This window comes from Lonchura striata, chromosome 1, assembly GCF_050655825.1.
Source record: "Lonchura striata isolate lonStrDom1 chromosome 1, ASM5065582v1, whole genome shotgun sequence".
In the NCBI taxonomy this organism is placed as follows: domain Eukaryota; kingdom Metazoa; phylum Chordata; class Aves; order Passeriformes; family Estrildidae; genus Lonchura; species Lonchura striata.
In genome coordinates this window covers 104876442-104894372 of record NC_140703.1, presented here as the reverse complement: position 1 = coordinate 104894372, position 17931 = coordinate 104876442, and the positions used below count along the sequence as shown (strand labels likewise).

General features: G+C 38.2%; 1 protein-coding gene across 13 annotated transcripts in view; it reads left to right on the top strand.

The window, feature by feature from the left end:
• Positions 1–17931, top strand: part of LOC110483230 (uncharacterized) — a 305445-nt gene that overhangs the window by 233241 nt on the left and 54273 nt on the right. The window contains exon 5 of one of the 13 annotated variants that reach the window (XM_085559765.1): positions 4656–16378. The exons of the other annotated variants lie outside the window; for them this stretch is intronic. The gene's annotated coding sequence lies outside the window, so the exon portion shown is untranslated. Of the gene's footprint in view, positions 1–4655; positions 16379–17931 lie in introns of those variants that run through there. 13 annotated transcript variants of the gene reach the window in all.

Genomic DNA, 17931 nt, shown 5'->3' with positions numbered 1-17931 from the left:
ACAGATTCTCCAATTCTCTTTATTTTTGAGGTTTATTTTTGAGATTGGGCTCTGTTCTATGTAAAAGTAAGGGCTCAAGGAGAAAGATTAGCAATGTATGACTTTATAAAATACTTTCTTTAGCTTTTCCAGTTTGTTTGACTGGTGATTCCTGCTCCTTCTGTCTCTCATGATTTACCTTCATTAAATGCTCTGATCCATGCTTTAAAGACTTCCATACAGGCTTCCTTCCTCTCTAAACAATGCATCTCTCTGCACCAAATGAAGGCAGGAAAGAAAAGTATCCCAAGGTACAGTGTGAGGAAAGTGTGCAAGTGCAACCCAGACAGAGGAAAGGATTAATTCAAGCCTGAAAGGTCTCTGTAAGCTGGGAAGGTGTGCTGGGAAGGTGTTTAGCACAGATAAGGATAGGAGACCCAGGGAGACAAAGCCTGAAGTTAGGAGGATTTATAAAAAAGATGCCAGACAAAATAGTAAATAGGGATTAGACTGAACAATGCAGTATCTGTTAGAGAGGTGTGGTAGGGGAGCCCTGGTGCTGAGATCAGGGAAGCTGCAGAGAGGCTGAGGAGGAATGGAGGCAGTCACAGCAGTGCCTGCAAAGAGTGGGAGGTGCTGAGACCAAGAGAAAAGTTGGGCTGTGAGTCCAGGTCCCTGATCTACCAGCAAGCAGTGAACAAGGGTTAATTACATAAAAATTTGAAAAGTCTTGTTGTTTTCTATCCCTTCAAAGAGAGTCCACTGTTTACACTTGAATCCACTGATGGGCAGGATTTTTTTCAAAGACAGGAATGAAAAACAGATTTTAAAAATCCAAATTCTGTCTCACAAACATTTCCAAAAAAAGAGAAAACTTTGAAAAGGTAGTCTGATGAGCTAAAAGTCTTGCTGTTTATACTCAGATTGAAGAAAGTCTGTCTGGAAGCTTCTTTCTTTCTTATGCTATTTTTGCATTTTACTTGGAAGCCCTTAGGGTCTCAAACAGAAGTAGTATGCAAGAGAAAATGAAAAATGTATCTGAATATATCTGTTATAAAAACAACAGGAATGCAGGAAAAAAAGGTACCTCTGGCTAAGAGAATATGGAAAAAATGAGGAGGAAGGCTACAGGGAGCTCTTTGAAAGGAATGGTACTGCTGTTCTCTGGAGCCCTGGGAGAGGGAGCTCTCTATTTCTCTGGAATGAAACAAAGAGAATTGCAAATATCATGAAAACCCTTAATTATACTGTCCAGAGAGTTGTACCTCCATTTTAAGGTTTTTAACTGTCCACAAAATATAATTTTTAAAAGACAGTAAGACAAAGAAAATTAAAATCCTTAATTGCACAAGAATAAGTTTCAACATTAACTTTAAGTCTTTTCCCTTATTTCTCCTGATTTCCACACAGAGGTTTATGTTCCTACATATTTTTGCTTATGTTTTATCTCCTAACATTAAAAAATAAAGTTTAGTAAGTTGCAAAGGGTTTTTGTTCCAGTTTAGAATATGATTCAGGACTCAGCAATTTCAGGTTCTCTCCAGTACAGGTCTTTTCCTTGATACAGCAAAATTTCTAGGGTGAGATCTAAAATCACTATTTTCACACCAAGCATGACTTAGAGCTAGCACACCTTGCTCCAACAGCATGATCCAAGAAAGCCCAGCTCACCCTTCTTAAGGCACCTAATGGTGATCTCCTAGTTTTCCATAGCAAGCTCATTTACCTAGAGCTTTACTATTGCATGCCCTGACAAATGTCACCATCTTGGGTGCACTTAACTAAAAGCCCACCTACATATTTGACAGGTGCCCCCACCAGAGGTTCCTGAAGAGCCTGGCTCACTTGGCATACTCAAATGACATCTCAGCAGCACTGGCAGCCTCCTGTTCACTCAGAGGAAGAGTGGGACTCAGAGGCAATGGATACCTTTATTTTGTGTTAGGTTTGCTACAAATGCACCTTCTTAGAAACCAGGTGATACAAATTCTTATTTATCCTGGCCTTGGAAAGGATTGAGACCTACATTTGGAATATCTAATTTGCTACTGGTATAGATTAGATATGCTTCTACAGTGAAAAAGAAGCCCCACTCCTCCCTCCACAGGTAAAAAAGTTCAGGGTGGAATCTATTCTGCAGAGGACCAAAAACCAGAGGGGTCTTCTCTGATATGCTTAGAACCATGAAAGCCTTGGAGGCAATTTCTGGCCTTCAGTCCCACCTGGCAGAGTCACCTGGGACTGGGAGACAGGAAAATTCCATCTCTTGTTGTGGCGGTCCTGAGCCTATTTGCACATACTCATTCGAGACAGTTCTCAGGATAACTCCCACATTTGAAAGTCAGCCTCACAATTTCCAGCAGCAGCCTTCTCTTAGTTTTCCTTTTGGACTGGTTTAAGCATCTCCTTGCTTGGTCAGATGGGTGTTGTGGATGCCATGAGAGCAAGAAGCAGGAAGGAAACTCATCCTTAGCAGGGCTGGCAGAGCATCACTGACTCCTGGCCTGGGCTACTGAAGTTGAGGGTTTGCATCACTGAGCATCACAGCACTGAGGCCTTTCCTGCAGCTGCTTCAACTCTGTATTCAGCAGCCATTAAATCTTCATGAATACACAGTAAGCATAAATCTACATGCTTTTATTTCCTCAAGTTCTTCAAAAGTATTGTCATGAAACACAGTATGATGGAGTTGCATTTGCCTAGTGGTTTAACAACAATAAAAAAAGATATTCAGGAGATCTGTTATATACCTGCACTGCTATAATTTGCTTAGTGATACATCCCCTTATTGTTTGCTCAGCTTCTATATGAGTTTAATTTCAAATTGACATTTGGTCTTCTGTCTTTTTGTGGAAAAGCAACCAGAATAGTATTTAATTACAATTTTTCTTTTTAAGTTATCATTTTAAAAATAGACCAGAGTTGAGTTCTGCAGTACTTTTAAAATAAAATAATGGTTTCACAAAATCATGTTAGCTTGAAGAAAACATTAATATTGTCATGTTAGTGTTTGCTCTGTGACATAATTAGGTTCCCAAAAACTTCTATAATTTATTATCTGTGGCAAGAGAGAAGAAAGATCCCCTCCGATTACATGCCTGATAATGTTGTTAGCATTTCTGTTTCTCTCTCCAGAGGCTTAGGGTCCTTTTTTTGTAGGCGTAGAGAGGAACAAAATATTCACAAAATGGGTGAGGAAATTATTTTACATTTGCAATTATTGTGTCCTTATATTAATCACTTCCTCAAATAAATTTCTTACAAAAAAACCCCCAAAGCTTTCTTATATGCACATGGCTTTTTTTTACAGTTACTGTTTCTAGGGTCCCATGTTAATGCTTTTTCAAACCCTACTGCTTCATTGGTAATAGATTTTCTCACTTTGTCAAGTTATCTGACAGACAGTAGATAGCCAGTGATAAACTAACATACATATATGCTAGACAGGTGCTTGTCTGTGATTGAATTACCATTATCTGCATTTAAACTCTGTTTTAGCACTATAAAAGTACACAAGAAGAAAACAATCAACACTTACAGAACCTGAGATACAAAAGTTTACAATGGATTCTCAGTCCAAGCATCTTCCTGAGCTGGCAGCTAATTTTGCTTGTCTAGCTGATAAATATGGGAATTCATCTGTGATTTCAGGTGACTCCAAAGGTGCCTCAGCCGAGTTCCTCACTAGGGAGTAGCTGCTCAGATGATCTGGGGCTATGAGAAAACATATTGTTAATGACAAAAACCTGTTGCTGGAAATCTTAAATAAGTGTCTCAGAAAAATATTCCTTTGGCAATTTCCTTCAGCAACCCGAGATCCTTAAAATCACAGGTCTCATGTTTTCTACAGTCCTGGTGATCCTCACCCAGAGCTTTTCCTTACCCATTCCTGTCTGCTTCTAGTCCAGCCCACTCCTGGAAAATATTGTTTCTTACCATGAAAAGGGTCTGTTTCTAGAACATTCTTATGTCTTGCTATCCCAGAAGGCAATAAAAGTACTTGCTAAAAGTACTGAGACTCTCAGACCAACAAACAAAATGCTTTTTTAAAACACTGATGTGAGGGAGGGGATAATTTGGAACATCGGAGCTTGCCCTGTAAGAAGCACCCTTCTTGTTCTTTACCAGAGGTCCTTGTCTCCCTTCAGCTTTCCCACTGTACATGTCCAAGATCCACTCTTTTAAAGAGACTTCTGAGGAATCTTTAAGAGTCTTGTAATTTTCTCACTGACAATTGTTGGTCAAGAGCCAACACTCTTACTGTTATTCACAGTGTGAATTCATCAGAGAGGCTTTAAGAACACTTGTATGTTTTATGCTTCATTTTTTAAATTTAAATTTGTCTTACCTTTTGTACTTTTTTCACCACCACTTTCTCTTCTGTCACTTGTCAGTGTGTAAAGCTGTTTCAATCACTTTGTAGTGTATTTATCTGTTGCAGTGATAAAAGGATACACTCCCATCCTTTCAAACTGTCACCTGCTTAAAAGAAATGTCAACAGTGCCAAAATCCATGATGCTCATCGCATTCACACTTCAGAGGTACAATTAAATGGCTAGATCAACACCCACGTGGGTCAATTTTTTTCATGCATTACAGCTAAATGAATTTGAATGTTGCAAATGGAAAATGCCTCTTACCAAGCACTTAACATAATCTCTTTCTGTTACCTTAGACACCCAGAGAGAGCACAGATTATCTCTGAAGTATATGCTGAAGGTCCAGGGAAATGTCAGCCACAAGAGCCACAGAATGGGTTTTCCTACCAGTGCACAGAGGCAATTCTCAGCACAGCTGTTCTGGGAGACTTGGGGAAGGATGGAGCTGGATTTCAGAAGTCCAGAGAGAAATACCTCAAGGTGCTGTTCTGAATCCAAAATGGGCCTCCTAAGCCCTAATACTCTTTCAGTGAGTGATTCACACAGAGCCCCAGAGGTGGTTGCTCCTTGACAAAATCCATGGTGCCATGTGTCACTTCTGACAGAAGAACAGCCATCTCCATAAGCTTCATTTGAAAATGGCAGGAAATTATTTTATGGGGATGGCAGAGTGTTCCAGCTGCTGCAGTTTAGACAAGTCACCTTCAGCACACTTGGTATGCCAACCTGAACGGGCAGTAAAAAGAAAGTGGATGATGAAGCACTGCTAATTTGCAAAACACTTAACCTGTATGCAATTATCATATATAGTGCCTCTAGCAGATCAGCTCTGCCACTCTCTGCTCTTACAAAACAGCAGACCCATGCTGGGGATCACCGTAGGGCTACAGCTTCATGCAACTGGATTAAAAATGTAGGATGCTGTGTAATTTTCCACAAACCTACTTATTTAATTGATGCTGCCAGAAAAGGCAGTACTCCTAATTTCCTGAAGAAGTTAGGGAATCACAAAACAACAACAAAAAGATAATTTCCTTTCTAGACAAAGGTGATTTGTGCAAATATTAAGGGTGAATGGGTAGCACTGAGTTTTTTTCTGTCATTTTTGTTCACAGCAGGAACCAAAGGTCATTAACTACAGATAGAATATACTTCCTATTGCTCAACCAAGATTACTAATAGATCAGAAACTGCAAGGGTTCAGAAAGTTATAATGGTTTGACATTTCTATAAATCTGTTCACTACAGTGGCTGCTTAAAGGAAGAACAAGTGGACTACCTGAACAATAAATAAGTGGGGTTTGTTTATTTATTATTTGCATCAAAACAAATCATATAGAAATTAGGCAGTAGTTCGTTTTCTGCTTTTATAGAGTGGTTAAAGACTGTGCCCTCTGGCATTTTTGTTGTATTTCTGGTTTCTCAAATGTTCTGGTTTTCAGTGCTTTCTCTGTATACTAAAAATATGTAAGTGCAAGACACTTGTCTTAGCTCAAAGTATCCAATATGAGATTTTTTAAATTATGAAAAAGTTTATGAGAACTAGCCGTTCCTTTTTCATTGCCCATCTGAACTACCTACAGGTCTTTCTTCTTTGCTGCCCATCAGCAGCCATTCTGGGAGAGCTAAGAAAATTACAGGTGCACTTTGGGTTCAGCTGCAGTAGACAACACCATCCTTGTAAGTGCTGAGAAATGTCAGGAGCTGTATTAACTAACTCCTTTGCAGGGGCTCAGTCTCAAACTGAGCACCTCCCACAGTGCAGGCGGTGCCCATTTCCGTGTTTCCCTGGAGAAAAGGAATGTATTTCCAGAGTCTGTTGTAACATGGATACTGAGGGAACTGCAGCTCTGAGGACTGTTTTGTGAGGTTTCATCCAACTGCAACAAATCTCCCCATCTCCATTACAATCGCACACAAAAAAAACAACCAACCAACAAAAAAAAGAATTTTGGCTTATAATTTTTCGTGCCCACAAAGTTCTTGGCCAGGTGCAAACCTGCCCCACAGCTGACATCTCCTCATCCCATATGTGGAGGGAATGGGAGTGCAGAGCCCCCTGAACAGCAAAGGGCTGGCCAGGTGCAGACAGGTCTGCCACACATCACAGATTTAACCAATATCCCCCAGCTCCTCAATTCACACAGTTTCCTTGTGCCTGGGGGTTGGCCTCTATTTTAAATTTTTTTCTATTACAAATTCTGTTGCTCCAAGCATTTCTTACAATGACCTCAGACCTGACACAAGGAAAACTGTTTTCTGCATGGTGATAAAGTGATGCCCCTGAGGGAAACATGGTGATATTGCTCCTCCCTCTGTCAAAGAGATTCTGGGCATAAGGTATATCCTTTGCACCAAAAATAAAAACTGCTGCAAGTTCAATCACCAGAAATGTCATTTATACCAGGGAAGATAGCCTGCAGATGTTCAGGGGTCCTGTGTGAATCTTTTACTTGTTTGTTCTTGTTCCTCATTGTACTGATGAGACACAAATATTTCAGCCTTGCAGGCTGGAGGGCTTGGGAATCATCATTAAACAGGCATGAGAAAAAGTGGTACCTGTGCCAGGTAATCATACTCGGGCTGAGCCTGGAGATCCCACCACAGCTATTGAACATACAGAAGCATTTGGCAGCAGATTCTCAGGGTTTCACCAGAGGACTTGTGCTGCTTCAGCCATGTGTAACTGCATTTGTCTCCGTGATAAAAAACTTATATTCTCTCATGTATGCTTGAATGTTCATGTATTTATTTTCTTTCATAAGCTCCTTTGGCTGGTACATGACACCAAGGAAATGAGGGGGGATTATTCATTCCCACAACCCAGAATGGGAACTGAAGTACTGAGTGGGTGCTTTTGTGAGAGGGTGCATTGAGTTCAAGGTCAGCTCATACATGTGAATCCCTTATCAGAGAATGGGAGCCCTGTCTGCTTCAATGTCATAAGTCTAAAATGTTTTCCTCCCTATTTTTTAAGCACTGCTATGTACCATTTGGTTTTATTTCTGTCATGCAGCTTATGAATTTTGAAGACTTCAAACAGAAGAAAATTGGCTCTTCTGCCAGTTTTGTATCAGTGCTGTGTGCCTGGCTAGACCACTTCTATTTGAAATTGAGGATAAGCCCACATGGGCTTCAGCACAGCCCTCTCTGTGGCTTGTCTGCAGCTATCTGTCTTGGAGTACCAATCTGGAAAAGAGTCTGTGTCTATAGATTTTCTTTTGTGCTTTCCAAGTCATCTTTTGGAGCACTAAGTGTTGTGAAAACCTCTTTGCTTGGTAAAAGGACTGATCTCTTGGTGCCTCACATTTTTATGTGAAGAGATGGAAACTGGTGATTTAATCTCTAGTCTAGCAGATGAATATCTAGGGAAAAAAAACATTGGACTGTAGCAGATCTCTAGCAGAATACCAGATGCTGTTACTGCAAACTCAAAAAACATGTCAGGCTGGCCATGACTGCTTTGCAGCTTTCCTAGTCAGGGGATCAGCTCTGACCCCTGGTCACCACAGGGGCATTTCTTCTGGTGCTGACTTCAGTAGTTACAAACCCAGCACCACTCTGAGGGTGCTCATTCAGTGCCAAGATCAGAAAGGGACTTGCATGGCAAAAGAGACCCACCTTGTGAGCCTCCCTCATGACAAAGGCCTCACAAATCCAACTGACATTAAAGGAAGGTGTAAGCACAAGCTGGAGTGAAACAAAAGTATGTGGCGGGAGAAGATATACTGGGCAGGACAAAAGTTAGCAGTAAATCAGTAACAACAGTCACCTGGAATACTGTCAGGAAAAATTTGAAAAGTCAAAATCTATAGGCAGCAAGGACTCAATCAGCTGATACCAGTAAAGACCATGTAGGACTGAGAAAGTGACGGTCAGTGAGTATCTCTTCAATGGTTTTGTTCAAAGACTCTTATTCTTTACTCTTGGCCTACTTCTATCACTTTGCAGTCAAAGATGAAGAAGACAAGCAGAAAAGACAATTTTATTTTTTTTTTTATCTCTTGTCCATGATTCCAGTAAACCTCCCAACAGCTGTCAGTTTTGATGGTGCAGAGGTGAGGAAACACTTCCAAGGTGTTCTGAACATGCTCTGTTCAGACATGCCCTGAACTCTGGCTTCACTCTGCCATTACCTGCCTGGTGCAGTGTCTCCCTGCCTATGTTAACACTCAGATTTTATCACAGTGCCACCATATAACAATGCCATAAACATTTACACTAATTTTGAAGTCAAGAAAGGGCAATGGTAATTTGCCACTGCAATAATGTTTGTGAAGCATTCATGAAAAATGACAGGCAAGGAAACAAGAATAATTGGAGCTAATGGAGATAAAAATCCACAGTTATAAAGATATATGGCACTTAGGAAAATTGATTTAGTACCTCTAGTGGAAAGGAAAAGGGAGACCACATGATATCCAGTCATTCACAATCTACTTATCGTGAGTCTTCCTGATTGAATCGGTATCAGTACAAATCAGCAAAGTAATATAATTGATACCAACAGTGTTCTACTGATACTAAGTCAGTGTGAGATCAGAATCAGTCTGAAGATACGGATTTGAGTTACCTTGCCTCATGATTCTTGGTAACATATAAAATACTGCCAAGGAATTTTTAAATCTACACACGGCTAAAAGCAAGGTCAGATGTGCAGAATTTTGCACTTCCTGTATCTGGACCTTATAAACCAGCAAAGTTGCTATAGTATTTTCTGTAAGACAAGGAGTCACACTTCCAAGATTATCAGTTTGCTTTCCTTTGGAAAGTCTTTTACTTAGCATTCACTAAGAATCACCTCTGGTTGTTCTCTTTGTGTTTTTTTCTTTTGGGTTCTTTTTTTGTTTTGTTTTGGGGGGGTTTTTTGGTTTTTTTTTGGGTTTTGTTTTTGTTTTTGTTTTTCTTAACAGAAACCCCCTGCACTTGATTTCCTAAGGTAAAGCTGGATTTCTTGACATACAACAGAAACTTAGAAAATATTTAATGTGGACATTGATGTTTAGGTATCTAATTAAGACATAAACCAGAATATAGTCTGAGAAATTTCCTAATAAATGTCCAGTTGATATCATATATATCAACTCACTTCTCCAGCCAGATTTTGCTAGTGTGAGCAGAACACTTTATGCCATGTTTGCCAAATTTCCATCATTAGATGCCTAAATGTAAATCTAGTTGTTTTGTTTCACATACTTGGACATTACGACTATTTACTTTTTATCCAGTCTTTTTTTAGTCTGGGTGTTGCTAAATATTACATCATACATAATTTGATATTTAACCTGTGATCATTGACTTAATTTATGTAACATATGGCTAAATTAGACAACTATTTCATAAGCAATGCTTTCCATATGGTGCAATGGCCAGGAGGTTGATAATTCAAACATTTTTTCATTACATTGAGGCATTCCCTCTGTCAGAATAGTTCTCCAGCCTTTTGCTGAAATTCCCTAAGGAGTAAGAAGATAATTTATTGGCTAATAATAATGGATATCATGACTGGCATCCCTTGGGCATTAAAAATATGACACACACAACAAATTTCCTCCACTCAGAAAAAGAAAACTGTTTTGCCTAAGCACATTCACTTTGTAACTGCGTGAATTTGGGCATGCCCTTGTCATTTTTTGAGCAGGAATGGAGAATGCTATTGAGCTTGAAGTTCAACAAGAATTTTTTGCATGTGTATATCGCTTCTCCCATGGAATTTTCAAAAGATTGCACTTGATTTTGGTGATTCACAACAGGATTGTTTGTTTTGTTTTTGAAATGCTTCTCAGAAGATGTTTTTCTATGTCCTTTTTGCAAGAGAAATACATCTTAAATTAAATATGCCTTACAGGGAGATTTGCATCTGTAATGGTTTGTCTTCCACTTTCAGTGAGAGTAAAAAGGAGGTTGTGGTGAGATGGGGGTTGGTCTCTTCTCCCAAAGCACAAGCAATAGTACAAGAGGAGACAGCCTCACTTTGTGCTAGGGGAGGTGTAGTTTGGATATTAGGAAAAAATATCTTTATGCCAAGGGTTGCCAACAATAAAACAGGCTGCACAGGGAAATGGTTGAGTCACCATCCCTGGAGGTATTTAAAAGATAAGTATATGTGGCACTGAAAGACATGGTTTCATGGTGGACTTGACATTGTTAATTGTTGAACTCAATGATTTTAAAGATCTTTTCTATCCTAAATTATTCTGTGATTCTATTATCAGGATACGGATCTTGGTGGTAAGCAGCTTTTGAATACTTGCCCCCACCTCAATATTCTTCCTGTCCTTTCAGTTTTGATAAGAAACTACAGAATATAGCATTGCCAGTCTGCAAATACCTACTCAGAATATTTTTAAATTTCCCTAATAAGATAACCATTTCTCCAGCATTATAATTAGCTGATTTTCCTCCATAAGACATCTGTGCTGATGGAGGACATTGCTCTTTGCCTTAGCACTTTTGCGTAATACCCAAACAATGTCTTTCCATTAAGACTCTACTGCCCCAAATACAATTCTTTCCCAGAAAATTAGAAGACTTTAGAGGAGAAACACAGGTCACTAGGTGATTTAAAATCAATTTGTGCAACTTAAACTGTATGGAAACTTAAAAATCAATAATTTAATGGCATTCAAAGGTCAATTTTTAAACAGAAATTGGTATTAACCTATTCCTATGGTCATTGTCTGTGCATACAAGAAAGAATAACAGGTACAATAGCACTTGAAAAATGAAAGTGTTTATCTCTTTATGCAATGCAAATGTAATAACTTACCCAAAATGATTGATTAGCATGATGGAGCCCAGAGTGGGTGTCTAATAGATGATGGATATACAAAACTTGAAACTGAGAACAGTTTTCATGTTCATTTAACTCTTTCTTAAAGTGCTTAAAATGACTATTAAAAACTAAATCAGGGGGAATTGTCAGGCCTTGGTTGAATGATTCTCACTCAACGCAGATTATCTGTCACTGGGATACAGGTTATTTGTTGAACTAATGATCTAAAACATAAGCTAATCAAAAATAATATAAACCCAAAAGTGCTCATAAAAGAAGCTGATAGGTATATGACAGACAAGCCACTCTGTGGGAACAAAATAAGCATGACCAATGTGTACTAGGCATAAAGGGGGGTTGGCAGCACAATTTGTCATTGGATTTCTGTTTCTCACAGATATTCATAATTAATGGTAAGCCATTTTCTGCTCCTTCAGTCTCTGGATAGCAAGTAAAAGCTCAGATAAAATCTTCAAATTAAATAGAATTGGATTTAGCCACTACAAATCAGATTTGAGAGGATACAATCATTACTGCTGTGTTCCTGTTACAGCTGGTGATGCTACTGGAGCAGCTGAAGTTCCAGTAGGATATAGCAGGCACATAAACAAATAAAAGAAAACAATCACTTCTCTAAGCTTGCCATTGCATGTCCCATAAATCAGGAGTCTGCTGCTGCTGCTCTCCTTTCTCCATGTGCCCATCCAAGGAGGCTGGTGTGACCACTCTGAAGGGTAGGAGTGGCAGGGCTTTCTTTGGCTTGGGAAAGAGGCAGATAAGGATGAGGATGAGGTCTCAGGAGCAGGCAGACACCATTTCTGCAATAGGGTAAAGTCTTCCCCCTCCTTCTCAGGCCCAAGGTCAGGCACTGGGGATATTGAGACACCCAAAGATGAAATTCAATCCATGTTGACCTTGAGTCAAAGGGTTCCAGACAGGGATCGCTCAAGGCCCACTGCATATAGTCATGTCAGAAAAAAAGTAACCAAATGGCTTGTCAGAGTAGCTTAAGAGTCTGAAAATCGCTGTTTTCCTTTATCTGAGTCAGTTCTTGATAAACTAGGTGAGCCCTAGCAACCAATAATACTCAGAGGACACTTGCAAATTACTTTGCTGAACAGATCTGTTAATGCATAATTGAGTAGATCAATTAGCTTTTCTAGTTTGACCTTTTGTGGGAAAAATTGCTGATTTTTTCATGGATACTTAGGGTTTTTTTTCATATAATTGCTCAAAGATGATCATAAATCCTGTTTCAGCTGGTTGCAGAAAGAACATAAAATCTCCATTTTTCTAGAAAAACAGCACTAGAAAATTACTTTTAGGGGGGTATTGAGAAAAAAAAATCTATAGCTTTTGAACCTCATTTTCACATCTTTTACACTATAAGTTTTCTTTCAAGTTATTTTAAATTATGGTTATGTCATCACTTTGATAAGAATCTCAATAAAAATTGTAGCTTATTATTTGATTTTTGAAGTCAATACTCAAAAAATTCTTTGTCAGTTGAAGTTCTTAATTGGCAGAAAGGATAGATAGCAACAGATTTCTAAGAATATTTGATCTATTTGCTTAAAATAATAGCATTACATGAAATGTAACCTTTTTTAAATAGATAGTTAAACTGATTGAACTATACGTATCAAATTACAGGATTAATAGAAAAAAATCACCTCCCAAAGGGATTGTCAACAGTCAAATGACCCAAAGATCTGCCTTTACGTTGGTGCTTTTTAATATTCTCACCTATGACAGGGAAGAAAATATGAATCATTGCTGGTACTGTTTTCAGATGGCACAAACATTAACAGATTGGGAAATAATTACAAGCAGAAGTCAATTCTACAGGATGATTTGTATCTCATTATTTTGGGCCCACATAGCGTGAAATCTTCCATAAGGATGAATTGAAGGCCTATGGAAACATCTCCTGGCCTTCAAAACTAGGTATCAAATCCACAGAAAAGCTTTGAGGACTTGAATAAATCTGTCTCAAATGTACGACTGTGCTGTGTGTCATAATATGGTTGGAATATACACTGAGCAGCAAAGGGAACACACAATGCTGAATAATTGCCCATAAGTGAACAAAATCTGTTTTAATGCACTGAATGACACAGGCATCCTGTAAAGAACTAATTTGTTTTTTACCACAATTTCATGGTTTAAACCTGCTATACATGGTAAATGATGGAAGAATTAATGTGCACACATCTGCATGAATAAGGCCTCAGCTCTCTCTGACTAACAAAGCTTAAAATACTGATTCATCACAAATATATGTACCACTTTCATGGGCTAGTAAGTATGTCTCAGTAGTCTACTAAACAGCAGATGTAGATCCAAATCTGATACCTGAAATTAATTATTCTTTACTGACGTGCATAAAACATTTTGATCATTTACTCACAAGAAGGAAACCACTGCATTTAACAGAGATAAGTGGCCTTGGCATGCTATGCAAATCAGTCATGAACATCACATCCACTGAAAATTACTGGCTGAATTAGTAGGTGGATATTTGCAACAATGGTATTGATTCAAGCAAAGTATGTCTGGTTTCCAACTGATTCATTAGCCAACAGCTGTGATGAAAACATACTCTATAAATTAAAATAATATCTAATAGACTAGCATGCCTGCTAGCATCCCTGCTTCCTCAACAGGGAGAAGCTCTTTTTACTGAAGCAATAAAACATATCACAATCAATTTCTGAATTATAAGGAAGTGAAAACTATGTTGAGGTTTCAAGGAGAGAGAAGGAAAAAAAAAATTACCTAAGCCCTTTTAACAGGAGAAAAATAAAGTTGCTAATGTTGAAATATTTAATTCACCTTTATTTTTTAGATAAATATTGCATTTAAAGTTTTCTTCACAGACTACTATTGTCAGAAAAAAGAGGAATAAGCTGATCAAGCAGAAGTGACCCTAATTGAATTTGAATGAGTTTCAGGAGCAGTTTATAAAGAAACAAATAGAAACATGCCAAGAAGTTAAATTGATAGACTTAGGTTATCTCTTTATGTTTTGTGTATCTAAATTATACAAGAGACATGACTGATCTGGAATGATGTTTGAAATGTATCATTCATAGCATGATCTGGGCTGCTAATTTTTTATCTTTCTCTGTCATGCTCTTAGCGAAACACCTAAGAGTAAAATTTGCTTGCATTTGTTCAACACCAAAGATGCTTTTATGCTAGGCAGCACAGAGGAAAGTAAATAGATGAAACTCCAGAGAGGATGAGGCATGGACTTATAGAAAGCCACATAGAATTCATTAGTTTGCTTTGAAACCTCACATAGTTTAAAAAAAAATTAGGCAACTTGTACTTCTGTTACTAATTCACACTTAAAACCTACCATGCTATCCCAAAATGGTTCCTTGTAATACGTGGCTTGGTACTGATGATGGGTGTCATAAAAAAAAAAAAAAAAAGTGCTTTACTTCCTCTAGCTCCCAAAAGGAACTGGAGAAGGACAATATTTTCCTTATGATTCCTTATGGCTGTCAAGTGCAAAAAAAGCCCCAAGGCAACCTGGCTGAAAACCAAAAAAAAAAAAAACCAAAAAACCCAAAAAAAACCAAAAAAAACCAACCCAACCCACCAAACCCACAGCAAACTTATATGCATGAGTGTGGTTTGGGCTACGGTCACAAATGTCTCTGCCTCTGCCCAAGGGGGAAGAATGAAAAATCTCCAAGAGATGTGCAGGCAGCGTCCCTGGAAAGTTCTCAGGCAATTGGTAAAAGCTCAGTTAGAAAGCTTGTGCTCATACTGGGTTTGAAATCTGATGTTACATAAATATTTATTGCTCATTGTCAGCTTTGCTAGGTGGTGTTGGTGAAGGAGGGCTGAGAAAACTGCCCCTGGCAGGTGCTGCTTGGGGAAAGCAAAAGTGTATGCTGGAAACAGAAGCACTAGGAATTGAAAAGGCAAATACAACCAGATCATCATCAAAGGGTTTTACTAAGAGACATCACAGAGCTCCATAAATGCCATTAAAAATTTAGCTCACAGTGTCTAAACCACTTTAAAATGGTCCATAGTCATTCAAGATCTAGACTGAGGGATTTTTGTGGTTTTGGAGTGTTGTTACAATCATATTCTGGAAGCAAGCTTAAGCCAACCATCCTAGTAAGCAAGAGCTTAGAAAATCTGTGTGGAATGAAAGCACTCACAGATGAAAACATGGTACACATTAAGGCAGCAAAGTGCTTCAGTGTCATTGCCATGCAGGTCTGTTCAGCTCCTTAGACGAGCATTGCTGTGTGTAGGTTTTCTTCCTCTCCACTGAATGCATCAAATTTGGGTTAAAGCATCATATTTGGTGAAACAAGCTCAGCAGAACTGGAAATTATTGCCCTGTGTATAACATTAAATTATTGATATCAGGTGCTGTAAATACTGTAGTGCCACAGTAAAGCTACCAGCACCAGGTAGTGGGGATGCTCTTAATCCTTACAAAGCTAGGGAGAAAAAGCTCAACTCTTTAACAGAAAGAGAAATGTGATAGGTGCATCCTAAGATAGGTATATTTAGAAAATTTCAGGAGGCAAGGAATAGAAAATTCAAGGAATTGAAAATTCAGATTTTCTATCCCTTGTCCTCTTTGTCCTTTTCTTTCAGCACATTTATCTATCACATTGGGCAGCAAAGTAAATGAACATTCATTATGCTTGTCAAAGTTAAAACACTCTATAATAAAATGACCTATAAAACTTGCCTTATCCCTTTCTATTGATCACTGTATTTTTTTCTCTCATTGATGAACAACATGTTAATAATCTATTAATTTTAAATTTAAAAGTATAAGCATATATAATTTTCTTTTTTACATATATATATATGCAGGGCTATTTTGAAATATGGTCTCTGCTTAAATATTGCCTAGAGTTTAAGATTATATTTATCCTATTTTTTTTTCCTTTGAAAATGCCCTGATCCAATTTGGACAAGGGTTTGTTTGTGTGTCTATCCTCACCCCCACCCCTCCAAAAAACCCCAAAACAATGACAAAAGGCCACAGAAAAACTGACAAAAAAACAACTAACAAAACCATAACAAAAAAAAAAATCCCACAAAAAAAACAATCAAACAAAAACCCCCCAAATCCCCAACCAAATAAAAATCCCAAACAAAATAATAAATAAAAAATAATAAATAAGTCCTCCTTCCCCACAGAAAAACCAAAAAAACAACAACAAAAAACCACCCAAAAAACCCCACAAAACAGAAAAATTCTGTAGATAAACAAGATCTGATATGATATATTGTAACCTTTCTTGAAATGAACCATTACTTAATAAACTAAATTCTCTGCAGAGTAATGGCAAGTACTAAAAAATGCATGAATGCTCCACTGCTTGTATTCAATTTTGCTGTGATGTGAAATACAGGATGTGAAATATTCTTCCACTTCCCCCTGCCACTGCCCATTAGGAAGAATGGTTAAAATGCTGTTGCTGACATTCTTGTATTTGAAATATTCAGACATTTAAGAATGCAGAGCTGTTTCCCTGAGCTCTGGAAATGCTTATTTGTATCAGATGATATATTGCTATCACTATAGACTGAAAATTTACTTGTAAATTGTAATTTGATGTTTCCCTTTAATAGCAAAATGGAAACCCCAGTCCAGGATCAGGCAAACCCCCCCAGGGCATATTCAGCCAAGAAGGATTTTTCTTAAGATAGAAAAGACATTTGACTGCAAATTCCCAAAAGACATTAAAGTATTCATGACCAGTTCTACCACAGCATTTCCCATAGAGAGTCTTTTACACATAAAAAATATGCATAATGCAAATATATTTTTTCCTTATTGCCTGGGCCTTCCTATTTACTAAATTTAGAAGACAAGACTTATACCCTTTAGTGCAACAGAAATAATTACTGCAATTACTGGTGTGACTACTCTGTTATTTTCTGACTGTAAACTCTTCTGAATTCCTTGGATTTCTGAGCTTGATGCTCAGTTTAATCAAGTTGATTGCTTGGATTGTGGAAGAGCAAACAGTAGAGACAGATTCTGGCTGATAAATATCCATCAGCTGGGTTCAGATGTTCATGCTAAGGGATAGTTAAGCCTAAAAATTGAAATCAGCCAAATTTTTCAGAAGTATGTTTCTAGCACCCTTTCAGGTAGTTTTTAGTACTATGGTATTTCCCTTACTGAACAGCAACTTTGAGGAGAAAATGCAGAATGAATATTTCACATTCTAAGGGGCATTCACTCTCAGAATTGTAAATAATCATCATCCACCAAGACAAAGCAAAGCAAGCTGCCACATTATTTGCAAGATAAGAAGCAAAATATGCAACTTAGGCACTATACACTTCTATTAACCTGAGCTCCTGTTTCTTTGTATGTGATGTCAGAGGCACTAATGCCTCGTACAGGCATTTCCATGCCTGTATAAGGAAAAGAAGTTTATTTCTTTTTCAAGCCTTGAAGCTTATAGTTGGAAAAAAGGAGAGATTTAACAACAGACTAAATTCTGCTCAGAGGTTATGAAGCTCAATACAATAAATAAGCTTCTTGGCCTGCCTAAAACTTTGAATCTCTGAGGATCATTGCATGTACACAGGTCCCAGCAGCTGTTTGGTGTGTGTGACACATACAGCAAGGTATCAGTGCATTTGCCAGTAGGTGGGAGCTCAGAAATCATGACTGTGGTTTTAAGCATTGAATGTGCTTTTCTTAAAACTAACAGATTAAACCATGTCCTTCCCTCCTGCCAACACAGGGCCCCAGTGTCTGGACAGCCTCAGGACCTGTGGCACAAGTGTGG